This window comes from Bos grunniens, chromosome 24 (genome assembly GCF_055505025.1).
Source record: "Bos grunniens cultivar Pamir isolate PY7600 chromosome 24, Bosgru_T2T1.0, whole genome shotgun sequence".
NCBI classification, from domain to species: Eukaryota; Metazoa; Chordata; class Mammalia; order Artiodactyla; family Bovidae; genus Bos; species Bos grunniens.
The window spans coordinates 7427070-7453436 of NC_141188.1; the positions used below are offsets into that span (position 1 = coordinate 7427070).

Below are 26367 nucleotides of genomic sequence, written 5' to 3' on the forward strand. Positions count from 1 at the left end.
GACCCAGGCCACAGAAACACACAATCACCCTTTTATAGTTTATACAGACCTCCATACTTTTTCATACCAACACATAATCTCAGGTCCTGTTAGGTTTTCTATACATTTTTAGGGACTTTGTTCTTCAGCAGCATTTTTTTTTCATATTTCATCACCCTTCACAGCCCACCTAATATTTTAGCTATTGCTCCATTATATGATTTGCAGAACACTGTTATTACCAGTAACTGATGTCTTAAAGATGATACAGAGAAACCATAGTGTGATAAAGGGAACAGAGAAGTGAAAGGAGACTGTCCCAACTATTCCACAGCTCTTTAAAAGATTTATCAACAATTTAGAAGAGAGCTAAACAAGGGGGCTTCCCTCGTGGCTCAGAAGTTAAAGCGTCTGCCTGCAATGCGGGAGACCTGAGTTTGATCCCTGGGTTGGGAAGATCCCCTGGAGAAGGAAATGGCAACCCACTCCAGTATTCTTGCCTGGAGAATCCCACGGATGGAGGAGCCTGGTGGGCTACAGCCCACGGGGTCACAAAGAGTCGGACATGACTGAGGGACTTCACTTTCACTAGAAGTGAGCATTCCTTTCTTTCTCTTGAACTAAAGCATGACACTATAACTGTTTCCCTGAAATGTCAATGTGCCTTTTTTAAAATCCTGAATTAGCAAAAGGAATTCACTTGAACAAGTTAAAACTTGATAATCTTAAGTTGTTTTTGTTCAGTCACTAAGTGGTGTCCAACTATTTGCCACAGACTACATAGCAAGCCAGGCTTCCCTGTCCTTCAAATTCATGTCCATTGAGTTGATAATGCCATGATGCATCATCAATCTTAAGTAGACTGAACAAAGATGTGGAACTTTAAGCCATCATTTTTAATAGAAGTTTACATAAGCCTTCAATAGAAGGCATTGGTAATACTTAACTTATGGAAACAACAAGTTTGGCTAAAAGAGCACGAGAAACAAGAAATCCCAGTCTAATTTTCTCCCTTAATTGCTCAGAAACCATAAGCTCCATAAATTGATTCCATCTTAAATGAAATTTAACAGTTTTTTAAAATTTTAATTGATTTTAATATTGCAAATGTTTTATCTGGTTCACTGTTTCTGATGGCATCGGAGAGGTATATCTCAATAATGCTGTTACTATATTAAATCAGTATATCAATATGCCCTGCATTAAGAAGCAAGGGCCTTAGAGAGTCTATGAATCAAAGAGGCAAGAAAAATGCTTGCTGAACTCCAGCTTTCCTTAAACAAACACATTAATGGAAAAACATCATAAAAGTCTTCTTTTGTGCTGAGGGATACATAAAACAAAAATGAACAGCATGGTGAATATTTTCCTTCCATATATTGATACCTAGCACTAAAATATTTTTTCTAGGGCAGAAAATTCAAATGGTTACATCAAAATAACTCATAAGCTGTATGGATTTTTTTAAAAAGTGATGACCTTGTTTACGACAATCATTTCCTCTAAAATGAAAAAGTAATGGTGGTGTCTACCTTTCTCACAGGAGTACAGACAGCTTCAATTTACAGCTTGCTTAACCCCAAACTGGTACACGAGGACAGCTGTAGACCTTTGAGTGAACTTCCACACACAAGTACAAAAACAGGTAAATGAGGAGATCCCTGAAGACAATGTATTCTTGCAAAGTGAAAGTAGAATAGTAATTACATCGCACTGTCTTTCTTTCCCACTATTTATTTGTTGGCTCTGCTGGGTCTTTGTTGCAGTGCGTGTGGGCTTTCTCCAGTTGTGGAGGGCGGGGGCTCCTCTCCAGTTGCGGGGTGTGGGCTTCTCACTGTGGTGGCTTCTCTTGCTGTGACGGATTTTCAGGCATGTGGGCTTCGGTGGTTGTGGCTCCCAGGCTCTACTGCACAGGCTCAGTAGTTGTGGCGCATGGGCTTAGCTGCCCCATGGCATGTGGGTCTTCCAGGCCCAGCGTGGAACTGGTGTCCTCTGCATTGCAAGGCAGATTCTTCACCACTGGACCACCAGGGCAGCCCTGCAGTGCTTTACTGGAAAATACCAAACGAAAGATGATTGCAACTGGCATCTCCACTTTCAAACAGGGCAGTGCTTCCTGTGTGCTTTCCCTTGCAATGCCTGTGTGTGTTTTTCATTCATGCCTGAAAATATTATGACAAAAACTATTGTATTAGCATTGCCCACTACAACAGATGGAGCTGTGTCTCTAGGGACACTTGTTGTAAAGGGACTCTTCTGTCATGACTGGGGCGCTGGCCTCTCTCCAGGGGTTAACTCTGTTGATGGAAAACAAGGTTAAAGTGAAATTGAGACTGTCATTCCTCAGAAAAGACGTACTTCTAAGGCTGTCCATGTACCGTGTCTTATATGGATGTATCATGGAGGAGAGAAGGTGGCGGTGTGGATATGCGCATAACCTTCCCAAAACATTTCTGTGAGTGGTCCCAGAGTCTGATACAAAGGCTAAATTTCTTCTGCCAAAACTTAGTGAAAATCCCCAGAGGAATTATTAAAAGGGAGTGTGTTACTGAATGGCGCTGTTTTGGAGGCAGAAGCCCTGCAGTTACAGAACTTGGACACTGGAGGTGACCGCACTTGGAAAGCTGAGTGGAACAGAGGACACGTGGCTAGCACTCAGGGGACTGTGGGCAGCTTTTACTAAAATGTGAAGAAGGAACTGATGTGTTCAAAATCATTTAAAGCATTCTAAATACAGGTCGGATCTTCCACATACACTGTATTATACATTTAATGCGTTATGTCAATATTTGGAAGAGAAGCACTTGTCATTATGGTCTCAGGGATCATATGCTTCACATATCCCCCACCTTTTCATTTATCTCTGAAAGTTGTTAACTTATATTTACATAACATGCAATAAGGAAGCAGATCTTTAAATTAATGAAATTGATATAAATCTCAGAACCACAGATGGGGTCATGTTTCACATGAGATGAAGAAGGACCATGATGCCTGAAAATGGAGGCACCGATGATGTGGATGGAGTGAAGCGTGTGGATTACTCAGGTAAAGAGCAAGGCTGCATTTGGAGTAACTGTGCTTGTACAGTTAAAGCAGAAACTGTTCTGGAAACCATCCAGTATATTCTGTACTTATCATCAAACCTTACTAGGTTCTTTTATTACAAAGTGAAAGTGAAGTCGCTCAGTTGTATCTGATTCTTTGCAACCTCTTGAACTGTAGCCTACCAGGCTCCTCCATCCACGGGATTCTCCAGACAAGAATACTGGAGTGGGTTCCTATTTCCTTCAGGGGATCTTCCTGACCCAGGGGATCTTCCCGACCCAGGGATCAAACCCGGGTCTCCTGCATTGCAGGCAGACAATTTAACCTCTGAGCCACCAGGGAAGCCCCTTTTATTACAATCACTTATAAATAAACTTCTCGCCTGTTAATGACAGAGCCATAATTCAGATCTAGTTCTTAGACAATCTGTAGCTCACGATCATGCCACTGTACCATATAACAACAGAAAAATTTCCTTTGTTAATAGCTAAGACATCAATACCACCATATAGCAATCATAGAGAAAACATGCTGAAGTAAAACCAGGGGTTGGTCACGTACCAATGCTCAAAGCATCAACCATCCAAGCTAAAGTTTAAGGATGTAATCTTCTGCTCATCAGTGGGGAATATTACAGAAGTCAGGACAGTTACTGCTCAACCAAAAACGTGGATGAGATCCAAGGTCATCATTGGCAGAAGCAAACATGGAAATAAGAAAATGGTGCCATTTTCAGTGAAAGGTATTTTGGTGATATTGGATATTTACTCACTTTTCTTTTGGGAGCAAAATTTCAAAATACATGTATGTACACCTTTGATGTTATTAAAGGTTCTACTTTAACCTTGGACATTACGGATTTTTACTCCTGTAAAGTCTTACAAGCCACTCTAGGCTGCTTTCATATTTCAAGAGTCTGTTTTCTGTGGGAAAAACTACTTATAAAATACACAATTTAAATCTTTTCACCTCTCTTATTTGACTCCATTCTTTGTCTTCATTTTCATTTCTTTTGTAATGATTCCCACGCTTTTAATTCTAAATGACTTGTCACATTTCTAGAAATATGTCTTATGTTTTAGTCTTCATGACTTGCTCAAACTATTCCATCTTTCTGGAACAGCTTTCTTCCTATTTACCTCTTACTCAAACTCTATGAGTTCATGCAACTCAAATAAACAGCATCTTCTTCAATGAAAACTACTTTCACTTAGATTTATTTCTTGTTAACTCTTCATAACACACTATGCTATGCTATGCTATGCTAAGTCACTTCAGTCGTGTCCGACTCTGTGTGACCCCATAGACGGCAGTCTACCAGGCTCCCCTGTCCCTGGGATTCTCCAGGCAAGAACACTGGAGTGGGGTGCCATTGCCTTCCCCGATAACACACTATACTATGTATTAAAATAGTATATTTGTCTGTACCCATTTAGATTTGAAGCCCTTAAGATATAAATCCCAAGAGTTAGACTCTGTGGAACAAATGCATACCAATCATTGAATTATCCTTGTAACATTTTTATAGGATTGAAATTTAAAAGAAAGCTGAAAAAATGAGGAAAAATGATTTTGCCAATAATCATTACAGAACATTCATAGTAATTAGGTCATATATAAATTCATTTTATAGAAAACAGAAATCAAAGTTCAGGTCAGTAATTCATCAATTTAAAGGAATATTTGTAATTGAAGAGTTGTCTCCCACTCCAGTATTTTTGCTTGGAAAATCTCATGGACAGAGGAGCCTGGTGGGTTACAGTCCATGAGGTCACAAAGAATCAGACATGACTGAGCAATTAAACCACCACCACCTATTTTTAATATAATTGTTTCAGTGATTTCCACCTGACGTGGAACTGAAAGAGACCTTTTATCCACTAGGCATTCTTTAACGTAGAACAATATGTTCATTTGGAGAGAGCTCTTTCCTAATTATTTTCACATGTGGGGTAAGTGTCCCTACTCCAGGTGGACTAGTCCATAGCCAAACTGATGTTCGGAGATAATCAGAAAAATTGTGTTTCTTTCCCTCTGTATCCTGAGTGAACAATGGTTGGGAAAAAAGCATTTATCAGTTAATAACACTGCTATTCAAAGATCATGAATACAAACATAGATCTGTTTAATTCTTTTGTTCAGATAGAGAAAGTAGTAGCCTATGACTCAGTGTAAAACAAGAGAAAAAATATTCTCCACTGTATATTCTCAGAACTATGCTGGAAATTTTGTCACAGTGAAAACATACAGAAAACCTTTTATTCTTTTATACTTGTGTGGTATTACAGTTGGCAAGGAGCTGTCCCCAAAATGTAGTGCAGAGTTTGAACAGGGGCAGTTTTTAAGGGTAAGCATCACTATGTTGATACACAGTTGAACAGGAAACCTCTTCCTCTCTTTCCAGGGACTCCAGAGTGGTTCCCTTGCGGGTCTGTGAAACCCCTCTCTCCTGTTCTTCATAACAAGTGTACACCGGCTCACTTTCTGTGCCCAGTTAAGTCAATCAACAACACACAGTCACTCACTGCAAGTAGAATGCCACATTAGTGTCGGATCAGGACTGCTTTATTTTTAGGGTGGTCATAAGGGAAATGTTGGCAGAATTGAAACATATTTGATCAATAGTTTTTAAAGAAAGGCAAACACCTCAATGCCTGCATGTGGAATAACTGGCTGCCACTGGAAAGAAACTCTTATTAAATGATCCTTTTAAAACATTAAAATTGAAGACGTGCTGAAGAGTACAGGTCATTGGGAAATTAAAAGCATGACATGTTGGAAATCTCTTATGGATATCATATTTTATCACAAAACTCAGCTAACCCTATGGATGATTAATATTGGTGTATGGCAGAGACCAACACAACACTGTAAAGCAATTATCCTCCAATTAAAAGTAAATAAAGTTTTTAAAAAGCTAACAAGGCCCTTTGGAAGAAATTTTATATCATACACCAGGCTTTTGATAAATAGAAAATTGAAATTTACATTGTACTCACATTACATTTACAGTTAAGATCAAAGAGTTGTGACTCCTTATTCAAACTCTCAGATGTTATTAACAGGTCAAGGATAATGTGTCTTCAAAGTGAGGAATTTGATACATGTATAGAAATAACCTCAGTTATTATTTGCCAACTCACAAGAGACTTTTTTCCTAAGTCTTTCCTATAAAACTGATAATACAGTTTTGGGGAGAATCTCTGTGTGGAGTGATTGTGAGTCAAAGTTTAAAAAATAAAATAAAAAACAGGGTTCAAGACAACAATAATTATGCATACATCCCCTCTTTCCCTGGCCTCTTTCCCTTCCCCATCCCATTCTTCCAGGTCATCACAGAGCACCAGACTGGGCTCCCTGTACTACAATGCAACTTCTCACCAGCTATCCATCTTACAACTGATAGTGTACATATGTTGATGCTACTTTCTCCATTCCTACAACTTTCTCCCTCTCCCACTGTGTCCACAAGTTCATTCTCTACATACGCATCTCTATTCCTTCCCTGGAAATAGGTTCTGCAGTATCATTTTCCTAGGTTCCAGATATATGTATTAATATACTGTATTTGTTTTCCTCTTTCTGACTTACTTCACTATGTAAAACAAACTCTAGGTTCACCCACCTCACTAGAACTGACTCAAGTTTATTCTTTTTATGGCTGAGTAATATTCCATTGTGTATATGTACCAAAACTTCTCAGCAGAAACCACAAAACATTGTAAATGTATTATACTCCATACACACACACACACACACACACACACACACACGTATGTAAAACTTAAAAATAAAATTAAATTCAAGCCACAGGACTGGAAAAGGTCAGTTTTCATTCCAATCCCAAAGAAATGCAATGCCAAAGAATGTTCAAGCTACTGAACAATTGCACTCATCTCACATGCTAGCAAAGTAATGCTCAAAATTCTCCAAGCCAGGCTTCAACAGTATGTGAACCATGAACTCCCAGATGTTCAAGCTGGATTTAGAAAAGGCAGAGGAACCAGGGATCAAATTGCCAACATTCGTTGGATCATCGGAAAAGCAAGAGAGTTCCAGAAAAACATCTGCTTCTGCTTTATTGACTATGTCAAAGCCTTTCACTGTGGATTACAACAAACTGTGGAAAATTCTTAAAGAGATGGGAATACCAGACCACCTGAGCTGCCTCCTGAGAAATCTGTATGCAGGTCAAGAAGTAACAGTTGGAACTGGATGTGGAACAACAGACTGGTTTCAAATCAGGAAAGGAATACATCAAGGCTGTATATTGTCACTCTGCTTATTTAACTTATATGCAGAATACATCATGTGAAAAGCCAAACTGGATGAAGCACAAGCTGGAATCCAGATTGCCGGGAGAAATATCAAACATCTCAGATCTGCAAATAACACCACCCTTATGGCATAAAGCAAAGAAGAACTAAAGAGCCTCTTGATGAAAATGAAAGAGGAGAGTGAAAAAGCTGGCTTAAAAGCCAACATTCAGAAAAATAAGATCATAGCATCTGGTCCCATCACTTCATGGCAAATGGATGGGGAAATAGTGGAAACAGTGACAGGTTTAATATTTTGGGGCTCCAAAATCACTGCAGATGGTGAAATTAAAAGACGCCTGCTCTTTCGAAGAAAAGCTATGACCAACCTAGACAGCATATTAAAAAGCAGAGACATTACTTTGCCAACAAAGGTCTGTCTAGTCAAAGCTATGGTTTTTCCAGTAGTCATGTATGGATGTGAGAGTTGAACTATAAAGAAAGTTGAGCACCAAAGAATTGATGTTTTTGAACTGTGGTGCTGCAGAAGACTCTTGAGAGTCCCTTGGACTTCAAGGAGATCCAATCAGTCCATCCTAAAGGAAGTCAGTCCTGGATATTCTTGGAAGGACTGATGTTGAAGCTGAAACTCCAATAGTTTGGCCACCTGATGCAAAGAACTGACTCACTGGAAAAGACCCTGATGCTGGGAAAGATTGAAGGTAGGAGGAGAAGGGGATGACAGAGGATGAGATGGTTGAGGATGAGATGGTTGGATGGCATCACTGACTCGATGGACATGAGTTTGAGCAAGCTTTGAGAGTTGGTGATGGACAGGGAAGACTGATGTGCTGCAGTCCATGGGGTCTCAGAATTGGACACGACTGAGCAACTGAACTGAACTGAACTAAATATATGTAACTTAAAAATAAAAATAAATACTAAAAAAAACTTGGTTCAAAATTTATTTTATACCTGAAATGTCTAATCACCCAAAGACAAAGCATATATTTTTTCTAAGTCCCAGTTGCATGACCTTTAATGCAAGAATAATAAGAAAAACATTACAGTAGTATTGTGAAGGTCAATTAACATAAATTTAAATTTATGTTATAAATTTATATAAATTATAAATTTAAGAAGTAGTACTGGTGCTTATTTATAGAATTATATATGCTTATAGACACTGACTATTTTTGTGTTTGTAAAGTAGTTGCACTTTGTTATTGAATGATTCTAACTTTTCATATTTCCTCAAGACACTGAAATACATTCTAATGGGATAAAAAGGCTTTCATCTGACTAAGGAAAAATGTTTGAGGAAAGTGCCTCTACTTTCTAGTTTAATTCTTGTTGACACATAAGGAAGATACTACAGTAAGTTTTCTGGCAAAGAAGGAGAGCTAGCTGTGAGAGGAATTTGATTTTGTGAGAGGAAAGGACAGTTAGTCATGGAGAAAAAGATAGGAGACAGTTGGTTGTTGGTTCTGTGGGGGAAGAACATGGAAGTCACCAAATCATCCAAACAAGTAAAAAGCTAAACAGACTGAAAAATGAACAACTCTTCCTGAATCAATGTGAAAGAGAAGATCACAGGGCAAACTTCTCCCCCAAGAGTAGACAGGCACGTACAGGGAGTTGCACAGAGACTATGAATTTTGAAAATATTTAAAGAAGTTGAATGTTTATCTTACATTGTTTGCTGCTGTTTAGCTGGTAAGTCATGTCTGATGGACGCTGTGAGACTCCATGGACTGTAGCCTGCCAGGCTCCTCTGTTCATGGGATTTCCCAGGCAAGGATACTGGAGTGGGTTGCCATTTTCTTCCCCAGGGGAGCTTCCCAACCCAGGGATTGAACCTGTGTCCCCTGCATTGGCAGGTAGGTTCTTATCCACTGAGCCCCCAGGGAGGCTATCTTTAATTGTGAAATCAGAACTAGATTTATTGATAGGAGCACTTACTTTTCTAAATGAAAGTAGCCTGCATTATTACAGTAACTCTACCTCAATTTTCTTGCACGGAGTTTTTACAACTACTTTTTATTGGAGTATTGTTGCTTTACAATATTAAGTTAGTTTCTACTGTGTAGCATGAGAACTTCTCTGAAGTCCAGGGGTCAAGATTCGGCCCATTCCAGTGTAGGGGCAGGGGTTCCATCCCTGGCAGGGGAACTGCGATTCCACATGCTGTTGGGCGCAGCCAAAAAATGAAAAAGATTAATAAATAAAAATAAATTACTATTTAAAACAAGTTGTTGGGCTCCATCTTACTAACCATTTCCAGAAAATTGCACTTTTTCATAATTCTGAAATAGTTTATACGATAAAAATCTCTACTTGTGATAAAACAATGATACATCATCTCTAATTTAAGCATGATTGAAGCTTAGGTTAAAATATTAAAAATGGCTATTATATACAAACACATGCTCAAAATTCCCTATTATTTGGAGATTTTAATTTCTCCTAATTTGTATTTTGCTCCATTACTAATCAAATTAAAACAATGATTTCATAGAAATATTGATATGTCATCTAAGAAGCGTATAGTTCTTCTCATCAGGCTTAGCAGTAGCACTCATTTAAATAATTTATTTCAATCCCAACCTGGAAAATATATTTTAGTATAAACTTGACATTTAACATTTTATATAATATTTAATCTATGCTTTAATTAGTAACATCAATATTCTATGTAATATATTCTAACCACTCATGTAGATAGTGAGATTATTATCTTTGTATACTTTTTTAGTCAAAGATTGATAACATAAGTAACATTATGAATAGAAACTGTATTAGTTCATCTATTCAATCCTATTACTAATAAAGGACTATTCCCTTTGGGGCATCCTTAAGTGTTCAATTTGCACAGTTTTTAAATGACTCAAAGTACAAAATCTACAATCCATTCCCTCAAGAGCTCATTCTACTGCCTAATAAATTCTATAGTTATAAAAAATGGTCTTCTATATTTAATGTTTCTTACAATTGAATTAATTATATTTTTAATTTTGCACTTGTATACCTATGTATGAATTTTGGCATTTTTTTAACCTTCAGCAGGTTAACTATGTTTTAGCTTCTCCTTTTAATTTTCAAATGCTGCTGCTGCTGCTAAGTCACTTCAGTTGTGTCCAACTCTCTGTGACCCCATAAGGTGGCAGCCCACCAGGCTCCTCTGTCCCTAGACAGCAGCCCACCAGGCTCCTCTGTCCATGGGATTCTCTAGGCAAGAACACTGGGGTGAGTTGCCATTTCCTTCTCCAATTATCAAATAATTTACTGTAAATCTTTAATCATTTATATTATTTTAAGGTGAGATCCCAAACATACCACCGAACGGAGCCATTTTATATAGATTGTTTTAATATTCCTTTATTTCTCTTTTAGAAGAAAAAAAAACAAGATGCTGTCTTTATAAAACAATTTGAAAACTGAAAATAAATAAAGACAATCATATCCCTGTAATTTTATAGTATTTTTTAATAAATTTTGAAAGCACAGTTTATATTTCTCAGAGTATTCATAAGTAGACATTCACTGGCAATTCAATCTTCCAGGAGGCTCTTCAACTGATCAATTCATGTCACTCCTCAATAAGAATTTATTAAATAACTACTATAATTTTTGTTTTAGCAATTGAGGATATACTACTCAACAGCATGATGGAGAATCTTAATTAGCTCAAATTCAAGTGAGAGGAGCAGAAATTGAATTACTAAATTAATTTACCACCAATATAATTACAGAAAGTGAGAGTCAAATGACTCCTCTCCTCCTGCTGAGGCTCAGTTCCTTCTGACCTCTTCCTACCAGCCGCCTGAGGAAAGAACAACTTAGGCTGTGCTGAGACTGTTTCTCTGGAGGATCTTCCAGGCACCATTCAAATCCTTTTTCCTTTCTGATTTCCCTGAGGCATTAGGTTTTCTGCGGTAGCTTCTAATTTTAGATGCATCACTTGTGATTTTTTTATATTGACCATTACTATTATCTATATTCTAGTCTTTTGAATCATGAACAACTTCAGAAGATCATAATTATGCATGTCCCCAGAAAGGAACATACTCAGAGAGTGTGGTCCAGTGTGATTATCAATACCTAGAGCTTCCCAAGTGGCTCAGTGGTAAAGAGTCCGCCTGCCAAGGAAGGAGATGCAGGACAGGTGGGTTCAATCCCTGTGTTGGAAAGATCCCCTGGAGAAGGAAATGGCAAACCCACTGCAGTATTCTTGCCTAGAGAATCCCATGGACAGAGGAACCTGGTAGGCTACAATCCATAGGGTTGCAAAGGGTCGAACAGGACTTAGTGACTGAGAACACATATAGTCCATAGAGAGCTAATTCTCCCCTCTCCGTATGTTTAAAGCACACATTAACAATACATCACACCTTAAAATAATATTTATAGCTGCATTCACAGGATGTTGTTTTTCTTATTTCATACACCACTGAAATTAATTTATAAAATAGAGAGTTCAGAGGATGAATTTCCGTAACTCTTGACTTCTGCAGAGAATACCTAGATACATCAATAACTTTCACACGATTGTAAGAAGACAGTTCTCATGAAACAGCAAGATTCCTGAAAGAATTCTTTTTCACTTGAGCTGCTGAGACATACTAAGTGGATTTACATAGTATTCCTTGGCAATAAATGGATTGCAGTTTTCTGTAGAGGTAGGGTATTACAGAATCCTGCTGTGTGTGCTTAGTCACTCGGTCATGTCTGACTCTTTGCGACCCCATGTACTGCAGCTTGCCAGGCTCCTCTGTCCATGGGGATTCTCCATGCAACAATATTGGAATGGGTTGTCATGCCCTTCTCCAGGGGATCTTCCCAACCCAGGGATCAAACCCAGGTCTCCTGCATTGCAGGTGGTTCAGTTGGATTCTTTACCAACTGAGCCACCAGGAAAGCCCTACAGAAGTAGCTCAGTCCTGTCTGACTCTTTGCAGTCCCATGGGCTATACAGTCCATGGAGTTCTCCAGGCCAGAATATTGGAGGGGGTAGCCTTTCTCTTCTCCAGGGGATCTTCCCAACCCAGGGATTGAACCCAGGTCTCCCACATTGCATTTGAATTCTTTACCAGCTGAGCCACAACGGAAGCCCAAAGGGATGTAAGTAGTCATTTACTGTAGATTGTTGATGATCTAGAGATACCATGAAGGGTGTCTCCTCTCAAGAGAACTGCAGGTTAATAAGTGGGAAACACCATACTGCTCTCCATTCTACATACTTGCTATTTCACTAAATGTATTTAGGATATGTGTCCTCTTCTTTTAAAACAAATAGGGCATACAATTTTAACCATATTTTGTACTAAACTTGGAAGCAGATTAATTTTAAAAGTTTTCCTGCTGTAGGTTCCTCCACAAAATAAATGGGCTGAGACTCTACCCTAAACATTTATGCTTTACACAGGTATTTATTGAGGTCCAGCCCATTTATAATAGCTACTCTCTAGGCGCTGGGCACAAGTCAGAGTATAAAATATACAGGATTACTTTTATCATGAAAAATACATTCTAGTGCAGAGAAATAGGCAATCTAAAAAGTATTTAAAACATAGGTTGTTTAAAATATATCATCCTTCTCTGTTTTGGCGGATTTTGTTTCAGAAAGAACAGCAGCAAACAAAAAAAAAAAAAAAGAAGAAGAAATCTCAGCAGCTGATATTAACAAAATTATATTCATTTCCTTACTGACGTGTTAGGTTAAAGGGGCTTTCCCTCTTTGAAACAGAGGGTTCTCAGGCAGAGAAAAATGATTAACAGTGGAACTGCGAGTTTGCTCTTACAGCTTCTACTTGTGCTGGCTTCCCAGGTGGCGCAATAGGAAAGAATCCGCCTGCCAATGCAGGAGACATAAGAGACACAGGTTAGAATCCTGGGCTGGGAAGATCTCCTGAGGAGGGCACGGCAACCCACTCCAGCATTAATGCCTGGAAAATCCCATGGACAAAAGAGCCTGGTGGGCTACAGTCTATGGGGTCGCAGATTAGAACATGACTGAATGACTGAGCATGCACACCTGTGATGTAAATTATATTTCATTTTTGTCCTTAACATCTTTGTTGAGAAAGATGTGGCTACAGTGATTATGGTTTAAAATAATCAACATTTTCTTCAAAAAAGATCCACAATTTAAGTTGACACTAATTAAAACATTTTTCAAAGGAAACTTACTCCTACAGAGAATGCTGATGACCACACATAAGCTCTTTCCCAGGAAAAATGTCAAGACCACATCACATCGCTGAAAATCTCGTGGAGCTACAGATCTGGCTCCTAGATAGTGAACCAGAGGAAGACCACATACATCAACAGGCAGAGCACCTAAAATGTCTTCTTGTTCAATTTCCTTCACTCTCTCTCGCTCCATTTCTCGCGTTCTTCTCTTCATGTGAATTTTCTAGTGGAAGAATCAGGGCCTCCAAGGGGCAGAGAAACCACAGGATGGATGGAAAATAACCCCCACCCCCCCCCCAAAAAAAAAAGAAAATAAGCCCCAAATTTTCCTTCACCAACATGAGAGGAGAAATGAAACTTTGCTGTGCTAAGCTGCTAAAAATTGGGGGGGGGGGGGGCGATTGTTACAGTAGCTAGTGTATTACACCAGTTACAATGAATAATAAACCTTTCATATTACATTTTACACTGAGTATTTCTTTTCCTAAAATATATGTACAGATATTTCTAAAATAACATAACTGCTTGAAAAGAAAAATGAAGGTGTTAGTCACTCCATCATGTCTGACTGTGCGACCCTACAGAATGTAGCCCACCAAGCTCCTCTGTCCATGAAATTCTCCAGGCAGGAGTACTAGAGTGGGTTGCTATCTCCTTCTCCAAACATAATTGTTTAATTTAAATTAATTCACTTGGGGGAAAATAATGCTGATGTTCCCTTTCATTTTTTTGGCACTAAAAAGTAAAATCCTTATCAAAGTATTATAATTTGGAAATATAAAACAGAGTAAGATAAGACAAAAACCAAAATAGCAGATTTGCTAGAAACAAGTCTATTTGCACAAGGGTACAGAATTAAGTGAAGTAGCTCTAAATGCGGTGTAAGATAGCAGTCAGTAATCGTAACAGATCTACGTGTGGTGTGTATGTTATCATTTATTTTTTTTCGGATATGCAATTTCCCTTAAGCGCAGCTGTATGGATTCTCGTGTTGCTGAGATCGGGAGAATGCTCTGGCAGTCCCAATATGTTGGCCTCTCTGCTGTCATTTTCGGTAATAAAGTAAAATGATTTTCTTTTTCCACTAAACTCTTAATTGCCCCCTGAGGAGCAAAGTGTCAGCAAAGATTCCTACCAAATCTTGTATAATGATTAAAAATGGAGAAACCAAGGCAGCTAAAGAAAAGGTCAGTGTATAATCTCTTCTTATTGAAACAAAAACACTTAAGGGAAGTGCTCTATCTTTGGTGCATCTCAGTGATTCAGTGATTTTTTTTCAGTTCTGAAGATATTTGACTTCATCACACTGGATTAATTGTTATGTTTAGAAGCTTTCGTCAACAGCAAGGAGGTAAGCATTCCTGATTTTACGGTTTTTTTTTTTTCTTCACAAAAATTAACTTTTAAATAATTGCAGTTTCCTTTGTGAAGGACTAAAGAAATATGAGTTTCCACAGTAAAGAGCATTTTTCCCCCTTTTTTAGCTGCAGAAAATAAAGAATAAGGCGTATCCTGCTTTTTGAATTTAGAAGCTCATATATTACTATTATGGTATAAATACATTCACTTTCCCTTTAATATCTAGAAAGTGTTCTCTACCAACCAGTCCATTCTGAAGGAGATCAGCCCTGGGATTTCTTTGGAAGGAATGATGATAAAGCTGAAACTCCAGTACTTTGGCCACCTCATGCAAAGAGCTGACTCATTGGAAAAGACTCTGATGCTGGGAGGGATTGGGGGCAAGAGGAGAAGGGGATGACAGAGAATGAGATGGCTGGATGGCATCACTGACTCGATGGACGTGAGTCTGTGTGAACTCCGGGAGTTGGTGATGGACAGGGAGGCCTGGCGTGCTGCGATTCATGGGATCGCAAAGAGTCGGACATGACTGAGCGACTGATCTGATCTGATCTGATGACAGGAAATGCAATTAACATTGAATTACATTTGTGACAGTCTGTAGGGGCTTCCCTGATAGCTCAGTTGGTAAAGAATCCACCTGTAATGCAGGAGACTCCGGTTTGATTCCTGGGTTGGGAAGATCCCATGGAGAAGGGAAAGGCTACCCACTCCAGTATTCTGGCCTGGAGAATTCCATTGACTGTATAGCCCATGAGGTCACAAAGACCTGGATACCACTAAGTGACTTTCACTTTACTGTAGGAAAAGAAACCAGATATACTTTATTTATGTAAATCTCAGTATTAACAGAAGGATCATTGCATGATTAAGCAATTGTAGAGAGTGACTTAAATAATAATTATGATGATGATGACAATAATAATCACCAATTTAGTTACTGGATCTGAGAGCAATGATAAGGCCTGTGCGATAAACTGTTTTGCCTGTATTTAACTAACTTAGCCCCTCAAAACTTTTGTGGATAAAGCAACTATACTCCAATAAAAATTTCAAAGTAAAAGTACAACAAATCTTTTGTGGATATTTTCCATTATTACTCCATATTTTTTTTAGACATCACATCGACAAGCTGACATCTAAACTCACATATACAGTTTAAAATAATTCAATGAAATCAGATTTTAAAAACACAGAGCTTTTTTAAAAAGTTAACAAAATCTACTTGCCTTGAAGAATATTTGCCTTTGGAGCTGTGTGTGTTTTGGGTGTTGTAAAGTATATCTAAGGTAACTTATTTTTAAAAAGTGATGAATGGAAAATAGTAACTGCAGAAAGGATTTTACATTAATGGTAGCATTTTACAATATTCTGCAACCTTGCAATCCTGTTATTTTAGGGTTAGCATTCTTAAATCTGAAATTTCTTTAAAATTTGAGATGAAATTTAGTAAGATAATTCTATTTAAACTGCCTTACTTTAATTCTCTCAGGTGTAATGATTGTGTGATTTGATAAGGAAAAATAAACTGTTTATACAAAGTTTGGGGTAATAACCACACAAGGGATTTGTCTAAGGAAACTGTTCAAAAGAACGTGCTTACAATTTGATTTGTTTAAGCAGTGTGAGAATAATTTTTAGTCAAAACAGTTCATTTGCAGCAGTGCTTTCAAGAGGCCTAATGTTACAAAAAGCTATCTAATGAGTATATGTGTGTACTTTTCATAGTTTAAACTAGAATGGAAAAATTATACTATTAAATTGAATAATATGTGTTGAGTTATGAAATTTGTCTTTTAAAATAGAGTTCAGTTTTCTTCTCTTGATCTGATACAATTCATGATGTTTTACTTACTGTGAACATTTAAATATCTGTAAACCCTAAATATACACCCAACTTAATATTATGTAAACAATATACAAATATACAGTGAGAGACTTTATTTTTCGGGGCTCCAAAATCACTGCAGGTGGTGACTGCCACCATAAAATTAAGACGCTTGCTCCTTGGAAGAAAAGTTATGACCAACCTAAACAGCATATTAAAAAGCAGACATTACTTTACCAGCAAAGGTCCGTCTAGTCAAAGCTATGGTTTCTCCAGTAGTCGTGTATGGATGTGAGAGTTGGACTACTAAGAAAGCTGAGTGCCGAAGTGTTGATGATTTTGAACTGTGGTGTTGGAGAAGACTCTTGAGAGTCCCTTGGACTGCAAGGAGATCCACCCAATTAATCCTAAAGAAAATCAGTCCTGAATATTCATTGGAAGGACTGATGCTGAAGCTGAAACTCCAATACTTTTGGCCACCTAATGTGAAGAACTGACTCACTGGTAAAGACCCTGAAGCTGGGAAAGATTGAAGGCAGGAGGAGAAGGGGACAACAGAGGATGAGATGGTTGGATGGCATCACTGATTCAAAGAGCATGAGTTTGAGCAAGCTCCAGGAATTAGTGATGGACAGGGAAGCCTGGCGTGCTGCAGTCAACAGGGCCACAAAGTGTCAGACACAACTGAGTGACTGAACTGACTGAAATATACAAGACTCACACACATTTAGATTATACTATTGAGATCATTCTGTAATATTTATTTTAAATATTTATTTCAAATGTTAGCATATGCCCATGTAATTCAATAGTTTATAAACTTACATCAATGACTACATAGTTTGTTGAATGATTTAGCAGTTTTTGAATAAATTGTTTAGCAAATTTCCTCATTTGATATTTGATGATGGGGGGAAAAATCTGAGACATATTTCTATGCTAAGAAAAACACATTTTAGGAAATGCTTGATGGTAAAATAAATATGTTGTTGAGATACTATGATACCTAAGATGAGTTGAATGACTGGAAGCATATCATCCTTTTCTACTTTATCTGATAGGGTCCAGAGGAGTTTTGTTTGAAAATGACATGAAATGTCATTTCTTTTGCTATTTCCATTCCCTTCATTAAAATTCTCTTACCATTGGAAAGGCCTATCATTTCAGGAAAAGCCTGAGGTTTGAAGTTAATGATTCCTTGAATGTCAGATTGAGTTTATTCTTCAAAATATAGTTTCTTTCGTCAATGGAAATACATACTTACATTAGTCACATAAAATTATAACTATAGTCTTCAGTTATTTATTTGTTTTGATGGGCCACAGTAAGTAGTGATTACCAATCACCCCAGAGAATTTTATCTCTAAAAATCCTTATTTGCTTCATAGATGTTTATTTCTTTTTAATTTTAAAATGTCTCACATTTATTCTGACAAAAAATCTTGTGAATAGTGTAGAATATTACCATTAAAATTTCTTACATGTCTATGAATGTCATCAAAAATGGATATGAACAAACTGTGATGAAAATCTAATACAACAGTTTATTGAATTTTGAAATCATAGGATGAAAAATTCTCCAATGAAACTAATAGAGTAATTTCATTGTGATAGTCAATATAATAGATGTTGCCTATGTGAGTTGTCTAGCTTGCATTCACAGCTCACAAACATATCAGTTTGATTTGAGGGAGATTTTTCTCTCTGATTTTGGTTGGTATTTAAAGAACATTAAACTCACTTGCTCTCATTTCTGTATGGAATCACAGGAACACCAAATTCTTCCTCTCCTGGATTCCTAGTGAAGGGAGTGGTGGGCATGACCACAGCTCTACCCTACACACATCTCCCAGAGCTCTGAGTTTTGAGTAAGTGTTTGAGCATAGGGCAATTCACTCCTGCCTCTTAGCAGTGGCTGTGGCAGCAACATTCAGCATGTGCTCAGTCATTTCAGTCGTGTCTGACTTTCTGCAACCCTATGGACTGTAGCCCACCAGTCTCCTCTGTCCGTGAAATTCTCCAGCCAAGAATACTGAAGTGGGTTGCCATTTCCTTCTCCAGGGGACCTTCTTCCCAACCCAGTGATCAAACCCAAGTCTCTGGCATTGCAGGCATATTCTTTACCAATTGAGTGACAAGGGAAGCCCCTGGACTTGGTATTAACCCTGTCCTAATTGCAGAGTAGGAAAAAGAAACAAACATCTAAGTAATTAAGCGAAAATGAATATGGTAGGCATCATGGTCATTGTTGGGCTTCCCTGGTGGCTCAGACGGCAAAGAATCCGCCCACAGTGCCGGAGACCTGGGTTCAATCCCTGGGTTGGGAAGATCCCCTGGAGAAGGAAGTGGCAATGCACTCCAGTATTCTTGCCTGGAGAATCCCAATGGACAGAGGAGTCTGACAGGCTACAGTCCATGGGATCGCAAAGAGACATGACTGAGGGGTCTAAGCACACACATGGTAGTTGTTGGGGGTGGGGAGAGTTTTATAAAGGCAATGATCAGTCCTCATGGATCATGGCCAGGAAAGGATTTACAGCAAAAAATGACCTGCTAACACTAAAGAATGTGAAGTGTTTTTCAGGCATCAAACTAAGGGAGCTATTTGAGGAAGAAGTAACACCTTGACATAATATTTAAGCACTGAAGCAAATTGCTGTATGTTGGATGAGGAATTCTATAATCATGGGTTTAGATTAGAGTAAAATTTACATGAAAACAGCCTGTAAACAAGGTTACAGAAATGGACAAAGGCCAGATCTTGGAAAATATGAGATGTCATGATAAGAATTTAGGTTTTTTTTTGCTATATTCAATAAGAATATGTTGATGGCTTTTAAAGTCCACACTAAAAGAATCAATTAGGACTTTTGGAGGATCTTTATCGATAACAAATTATAATAATATACTGAAAAGAGTATAAAGTTATAAATAATCCTAGCAATGGTAGCTAATACTATATATGATGTTTTCAACTAGAAATTCTAAAAAAATCAAATATAGAGCCTGTCCTGGCAGTTAGGGGCTTTAAACTGTGAGTAATGTTGCTTGATACGTAGATTGTTGGCTCTTTCTTTGCTTGTGGAGGTCTCTCTTGGCACAATGATTGTGTAGATAAAATCTCTCTTGACACTATTTTCATCTTGGGTTCTCTCAAGTGCCTTTTCCCCGATGAGCTCCTTTCTAGAATCTCATTCTTAGTTAAATGGTATCTACCAGCTTTATCCACATCTGCCTGCGAGCCCAGTGTCAGCATTCTCCTGTCCACCTGTTTATCCTTTAGTGACAGCAAAAAGTTAAAAAAAAAAACAAACCTCAATTAAGTTAACAGTAAATGGGATGTTAGTGTAGTTTCCAATCTGGGTTTTCTGTATTTTAATAGCTATTGTCTGTATTGCATTGCTAACCTGAAAGGAAACATTAATTGTTGAAAGTTCAGGTGCAGCAGATAAACTGTGACCCAATTAATGAGAACTTGGGAGCACAAATTCAGAAAGCTGACTGATCCCAAATTTTTGTTTCTTTATGACTCTTCCATTTTCTGAGAAGTATGATTCTTTATTCTTTACTGAAGCTAAAGAAATTTCTTCATATATTTCAGTATGTGTTATGGTTATTTTCCTGACACAGCATGGCAGACAGAATGACAAGAACTGAAAGAAGAGACACAATAAAATAGAATTTGGGAAAGAAGAGCTATCAGGGTGATGGAAGCAGCATGAAAATTTCCCTCCATTGGTCTCCTTGTTCTTTGGGATTTATTTTTTTAACTCTCTCTGTGACCGTTGTAGGAAAAGAGCTAATTATGCGAAAAGGAAATTGAAAATATAATTAAAAACCTGGGATCCATGATTAAAAAAGGTAATTGCTGTGTGTACCCATCTCTCTTCCTTCAAGTTTTCTTGCGGTTTTTGTTGTCATTGTTCAGTCGCTAAGTAATGTCCAACTTGTGAATTTAATCAATACTAAAATGAGCAGTTTTACTATGAGTAAACTCTCCATTGTTTATTCCCTGCAGATGTAGTCTGTGTCATCAATAGGGAGAATAAAAATAATGCTTATGATGGAGAAAGTAATCTGCTATGATTTTAGAGAACAAGAGCATTTTTGATTAACATCAAGATATCAACATATAATATTTTGGTGTGTTTTTCCATAGGAATTGTATTACGTATTGCTGCAAATCACTATGGTATTGTCTGATATGTTCACCGTAAAACTATTATACTTTATCAGTTCACCTGGATGATCTTCTTAGATACATGACTGATGATTTGCTTAAAATAGGAGAAAAGATATCATTAAAGATCTAGATAAACTGTGTGCTACAGAACAATAATTCAACATCATTAGGTCTTTTATGATTTTGTTGCCTTTTGTTATGTTCACTTCTGTCAAACAGAATCAAATAGAGCATTTTCAGCCAAGTTACAAAGGAAAGAAGATTTAAAAAACATAAGTATAGGGTTTCATTAAGAGATTCTAGGACTCTTTGGAACTGAAGAATCATAGATTTTCTTTCTTTTTAAATGTACATTTCCAGTTTTGATAACCAACCTACAACTTAAAAAAAAGGGTATTTTAATTAAATGATATGTTACATATTTTATTTTCTTTAGATGTGTTGTCATAGCTGTTTGTAATTTTAAGTGTTACATTTAGGCCTAAACTATGCATATTTATTGAGAATCAGTCCTAGGAGGAAGTACCTAGACTTACTTTGAACTAACAGCTCTCTTCTCAATTTGCCAAATATACGATCCCAGGTGGTCTGGTGGTAAAGAATATGCCTACAGTGTAGGAGACCTGGGTTCAATCCCTGGGTAGGAAAGATCCCCTGGAGTAGGAAATGGCAACCCACTCCAGTATTCTCGCCTGAAGAATTCCAGGGACAGAGTAGCCTGGCAGGATACAGTCCATAGGGTCACAAGTCAGACACGACTGAGCAACTGTGCACAAATGATCCAGTTATCCTCCTTTACATCTGAAGTTTTATTTTCAAAAATGTTTGGTTTAAAAATTTATCCATATCTGAAATTCCATTAGGTTCAAAATGAGATTTTACTATATAAAGGTCTCTGCATTTCTGAACTCATTACAGCAATGCCACTAAGCCTTGGAGAGCGCATATTCCCAAAGTTAGGACAGCTTTTTACGTCAGAATTTTATTTTGTGTTAATGTGACTCTTTCCAAAAATGATTATTATTGTCTGGTGCTCTGCTAAGGGACAGTGAATTCCTACAAGAGCAAAGCCATTTCTCATTGATTGTTTTATCACTGACATTAACAATGAATGGTACATAACAAATGCCCTATTAATATTTTGTGATTGAATACACAATATTTGCTTTCCTGATTTACCCATGTATTTCAGAAATTCATAGAAGCTTCAGAAACAATTTTTTTTCTAATGAGTGCATAAACCCCTTACTATAATTATTTGTATAACTAATTCACCTTTGAAACTTCTTCTATTAGTTATCTATTGAAAATATGTGATATATTTTAAATGATTGCTTATAATTTACATATTATTAATTTAGTACATAGATTAGTTTAGTATATAGATTAATTTAGTATATAGATAGAGTCTTTCTATTGCTTTTTTATTCATACTCATTTATTATATGAAATACAATAAATATTTATAAGTATAGTTCTCACTGATAGGAAATACTGATAAATATCTTTAAGATATTCTTTTATGCAGTCTGTCATATTTAAGATGCAAATACTTTAGGTCCAAGACATACCTGGCAAATAAATAGTGTTTATCTGATCTTTCTTTAGCTGAATTTATTAGGATTCAGAATTGGAATACTCGAGATTTTCTATCTCTATGACAGCTATTTTCTACCCTGACATCTCTCAGAATTCACGTGGTCATAGACTTAATTCAGCTTTTCATCTTCCCATCATTTCATTGCTGGGTAGACTGACAGATCCGTTTTCCGAGACCTGTGTAACTTTGGTGAAATGTACTGACTGGAAGGCCCTGGCATCAGGAAACTTCCAAGCACCTCTGAAGAACTTATCCCATGGGGTCTTCACTGTCATAATTCCCTGAGAGTCTCACCCACCATGAAGGGGGCAAAGCACAAGATGACAACATTTAAAACAATATTTCAAAGAAAAACAGTTGCTACAATGAAACCCTGGCATGAGTTTCACTGAATCCACTCCCCAGTGGGTTTAGAAGGACAAGTGAGATGCTGCTCTAATCATCCAGGGAAGAGCAACGGTAGCCTGAACTATATGGTGGCTGCGCAGATGCAGAGAAAAGGAGAGGCTTGCGAGCTATTCAGGAGAAGGAATCAACAGGACTCGATGCTCCACTGGTCATGCAGGTTATGGTAGAAAAGACATGTCAGTGATGGATTCCAGATTTGTGATGTATTTCCTATGATTTAATAACAGTAAAGGACTAGTGATGTAGCCACGAGGTCTTGAAATATAGTTCATGTGCTTTTATAAAATCCTCTTCACTATAATGTAAGATATCATAAATGGACATGTTGGAAACAGGACTACTACCAGATTTTCAGATTATCAAGTCACTGGTCTTCTGAAAGAATTCAGATATTTCCCAAAGACGACTGAGTGGTAGTCAGGCTATTCTAGTGCAAGGTTTAGTCAAGTAATAAAGGTAGTTCACGCTTACTCACTCAGTCATGTCCTACTCTCTGTGACCCCATTGACTGTAGCCTGCCGGGCTTCTCTGTCAGTGGAATTTTTTTCCAGGCAATACTGGAGTGGGTTGCCATGCCTTCCAGGTGATCTTCCTGACCCAGGGATCAAACCCACATCTCTTAAGTTTCCTGCATTGCTGGCAGGTTCTTTACCTCTAGAGCCACCTGGGAAGCCCTATCCATAGTACAAAGGAAGGCACAATAAACAGACACCTCAAGACACTTTCTACATATTCCTACTTTTATTTTTTATGTAGTACATGTATCAGTTTCATGGACAGAGGAGCCTGGTGGGCTACAGTTCATGGGGTCGCAAAGAGTTGGCCACAACTTAGAGACTAAACAACAACAACAAGGATAAATAGTAATTGTTATAATATTTTGTTTGCCATATGGAGTCATTACTGCTGAAATTCATTTGGTTTTAAACTTGGATAAAATAGGATAGTATGTGGTAGGGTGACAAAATGATTATATTTTTAACACTTGTATTCATGTTTACCAAATACCATAGGGGAATGTCGTCCTCAAGTAAACACTTAGCCCACTGAAAACTAGGGTAGATGATAAAAATCTACCTACAGATTGCAGAAACCCACTATTAAACTTGCCTGTATCTCTGGTGACTATTAATTATAAACATGACATTCTGGGGGTCAATATAGATTGAACCACACTTCACAATCTATTTAGGTTGAGACCCTGACATTTAAATTAAAATCTATACCTGAAATACCACATGACAAAGCATCATTCATATGTGGTATATCAGGTCTCTTAAGGTGACTAGTGATTTCTGGGTAGAGCTGCCTAAAAGATCACTAGCTATCAGTTCTGGAGACAGTACCAATGATGTGTGGCCCTTGAGGACATTAATTAACATTTTTGGGTTCCAATTTCTTACGCATGAAAAGAAAACTAATAGTTCTTACTATGTAGGCTGATTGTGAAGCTTTAATTAGCTAACATTTACAAAGTCCTTCGAAAAACACCAACTGCTTACTAACTACTATATATTATACCAGGGGTCCCCAACTCCGAGATCTGATGCCTGACGATCTGAGGGAGAGCTGATGTAATAGTAATAGAAATAAAGTGCACAATAAATGTAATGCACTTGAATTGTCCCCAAATCATTCCCTCCCACCCCCAGTCCATGGAAAAATTATCTTCCACGTCACCATTTTCTGGTGCCAAAACAGTTGGCGATTGTTGTATGACACTAAATGATATGTGAAAGAGCTACCTTTTTTGGAATCAAAATAATATGAAAATTTTTATAAACCATTCCGATGGGTGAATCCATTAGAAGAGAAGGCTAGTCTACTTGCTAGAGGTCACCAGACACTCTGAACAACTGCATTTAGCATGTCACAAGGGAAACTGGCCTGTGGAATGAATGAGCAAGTACTGGGGTATTATTAACATTTACATGTGTTTCAGAGAAAGTGCAGGAACTCAATGTCACTATTTTTCATTTTTCCTCTCCCACTTTCCAAGGATACGTCTATTCTGTAATCATTAAGTCGATTTTTGAAAGTAAATCAAGGTATAGTTTGAGATATCTTGAAGTGGATATAGAAGCCTATTCATATAAGTAGTTTTCAATTAAAAGATTATACAGAAATGGAATGAGAGAGAAGAGGGATGAAGGTATTATCTTTAAAATAATAGCATTGTTGTCAGCCAAAGCCATGTCCCTAATAAGTTAATGGTGTAGAATGCTGTTGTCATATACTGTTAAAAAAAAGTTTCTTTTCCTTTGGTATTAATCTCATAGCTAAAGTTTTTCTAATAAAATGATCCTGAGTTTCCTACGTTACAAAATACAACAAGGATACCAACCACACAAATGGAATATACATTCACACACAGAAGACAGACTGTCCAGATTTACCAAGAGGATGACCGAGGACAGAGTCCCAAATCAATACTTCCCCACCCAAAGGGTCCTCAACGTCAAACACACATCACAACCAGTTGGCAAAATGTCCCAATGCCTCTCCGTGCTCACAAATGGTCCTCCATGGTAGACACACATCACAACCAGTTGGCAAAATGCCCAAATGATACTGTGTGCTCACAAAATGTCCTCACCATCAAATACAAGTCAAAACACTTCGTGCCCAAAAGAGAAGTTAGCCGGGCGCACACCCGCAGACTTACTCGGTCTTGGAGCTTCCAAAAGAATCTTTCCGTTCTTCCAAGGAAAAACGTCAGCTGGCAGTCAATGCCGAGCAGGAGAGAAACAAGGAGGACCCTCGAAATAAATGGCTTTGGCAGCTGCTACGAATGTTCCCCCAAATCTCCCTCCCGAGACCAGCGAGCCAAGAGCAGAGAAGCGAGCAGCAAGGCTCGTCCCAGCCATCTCACGGCATCGTCATGGCCACAGTCCTGTCTGGGAATGCAGGAGACTGCGATATCGCGAGAGCACAGAGGAGCCACGTGAGCGCCAAAAACTGCAACCGGAAGTGGGGTCCAGTGGCTCCCAGCTCTGAAGTCAGTGAAGAGGCAAGGTTGGTGGAAATGAATGTTTGTTTTATCGCAGGGACCGGCAATGAGAGGAGGTAGGGAGGCAGACTCCTGCCCCAAGGCCGACTTTTTCCCACTGACCTTCAGGGGGCAAGAGCTTTTATAGACAGAGGGAGGGGGCTACGGGCAGAAACAGCACAGTCAGCTCTGACAGTAACCTTGAAATTGGCCACATAGTGGTCTGACCAGTGTCATTTTGATTAAGTACCCTTAATCTCCAGTCCCAGGATCTCCAGTTCCCATTTCTTTGAAGCCAGCTTTCAGAATTGTGGCAGCTTATGTTGTCAGGACAGTCAGGTCATCATGTGGTTATCTTGTTATACCTGGTGGCCTGTTTTATGAGACAGCTCACAGGATATGGCTCTAAATATTACCTATAGCCTTTGAAGAGGAACTAAAGGTCCTTGACTGTGTTTAATAACCAAACTATTATTACTTACCTGTTGGACTGTTTTCCTTTGTTTCTTCATTTCCTCACTTCTC

The 26367-nt window shown here is 38.0% G+C and overlaps 1 long non-coding RNA gene across 1 annotated transcript; it reads right to left on the reverse strand.

Moving 5' to 3' along the window:
* Positions 1 to 1697: 1697 nt before the first annotated feature.
* Positions 1698 to 25784, reverse strand: LOC147345870 (uncharacterized). The gene is made up of 2 exons (XR_015153390.1): positions 25519 to 25784; positions 1698 to 2030 (listed from the first exon to the last, which is right to left on the reverse strand). It is a non-coding gene; the product is annotated as an uncharacterized LOC147345870 (long non-coding RNA).
* Positions 25785 to 26367: the final 583 nt, after the last annotated feature.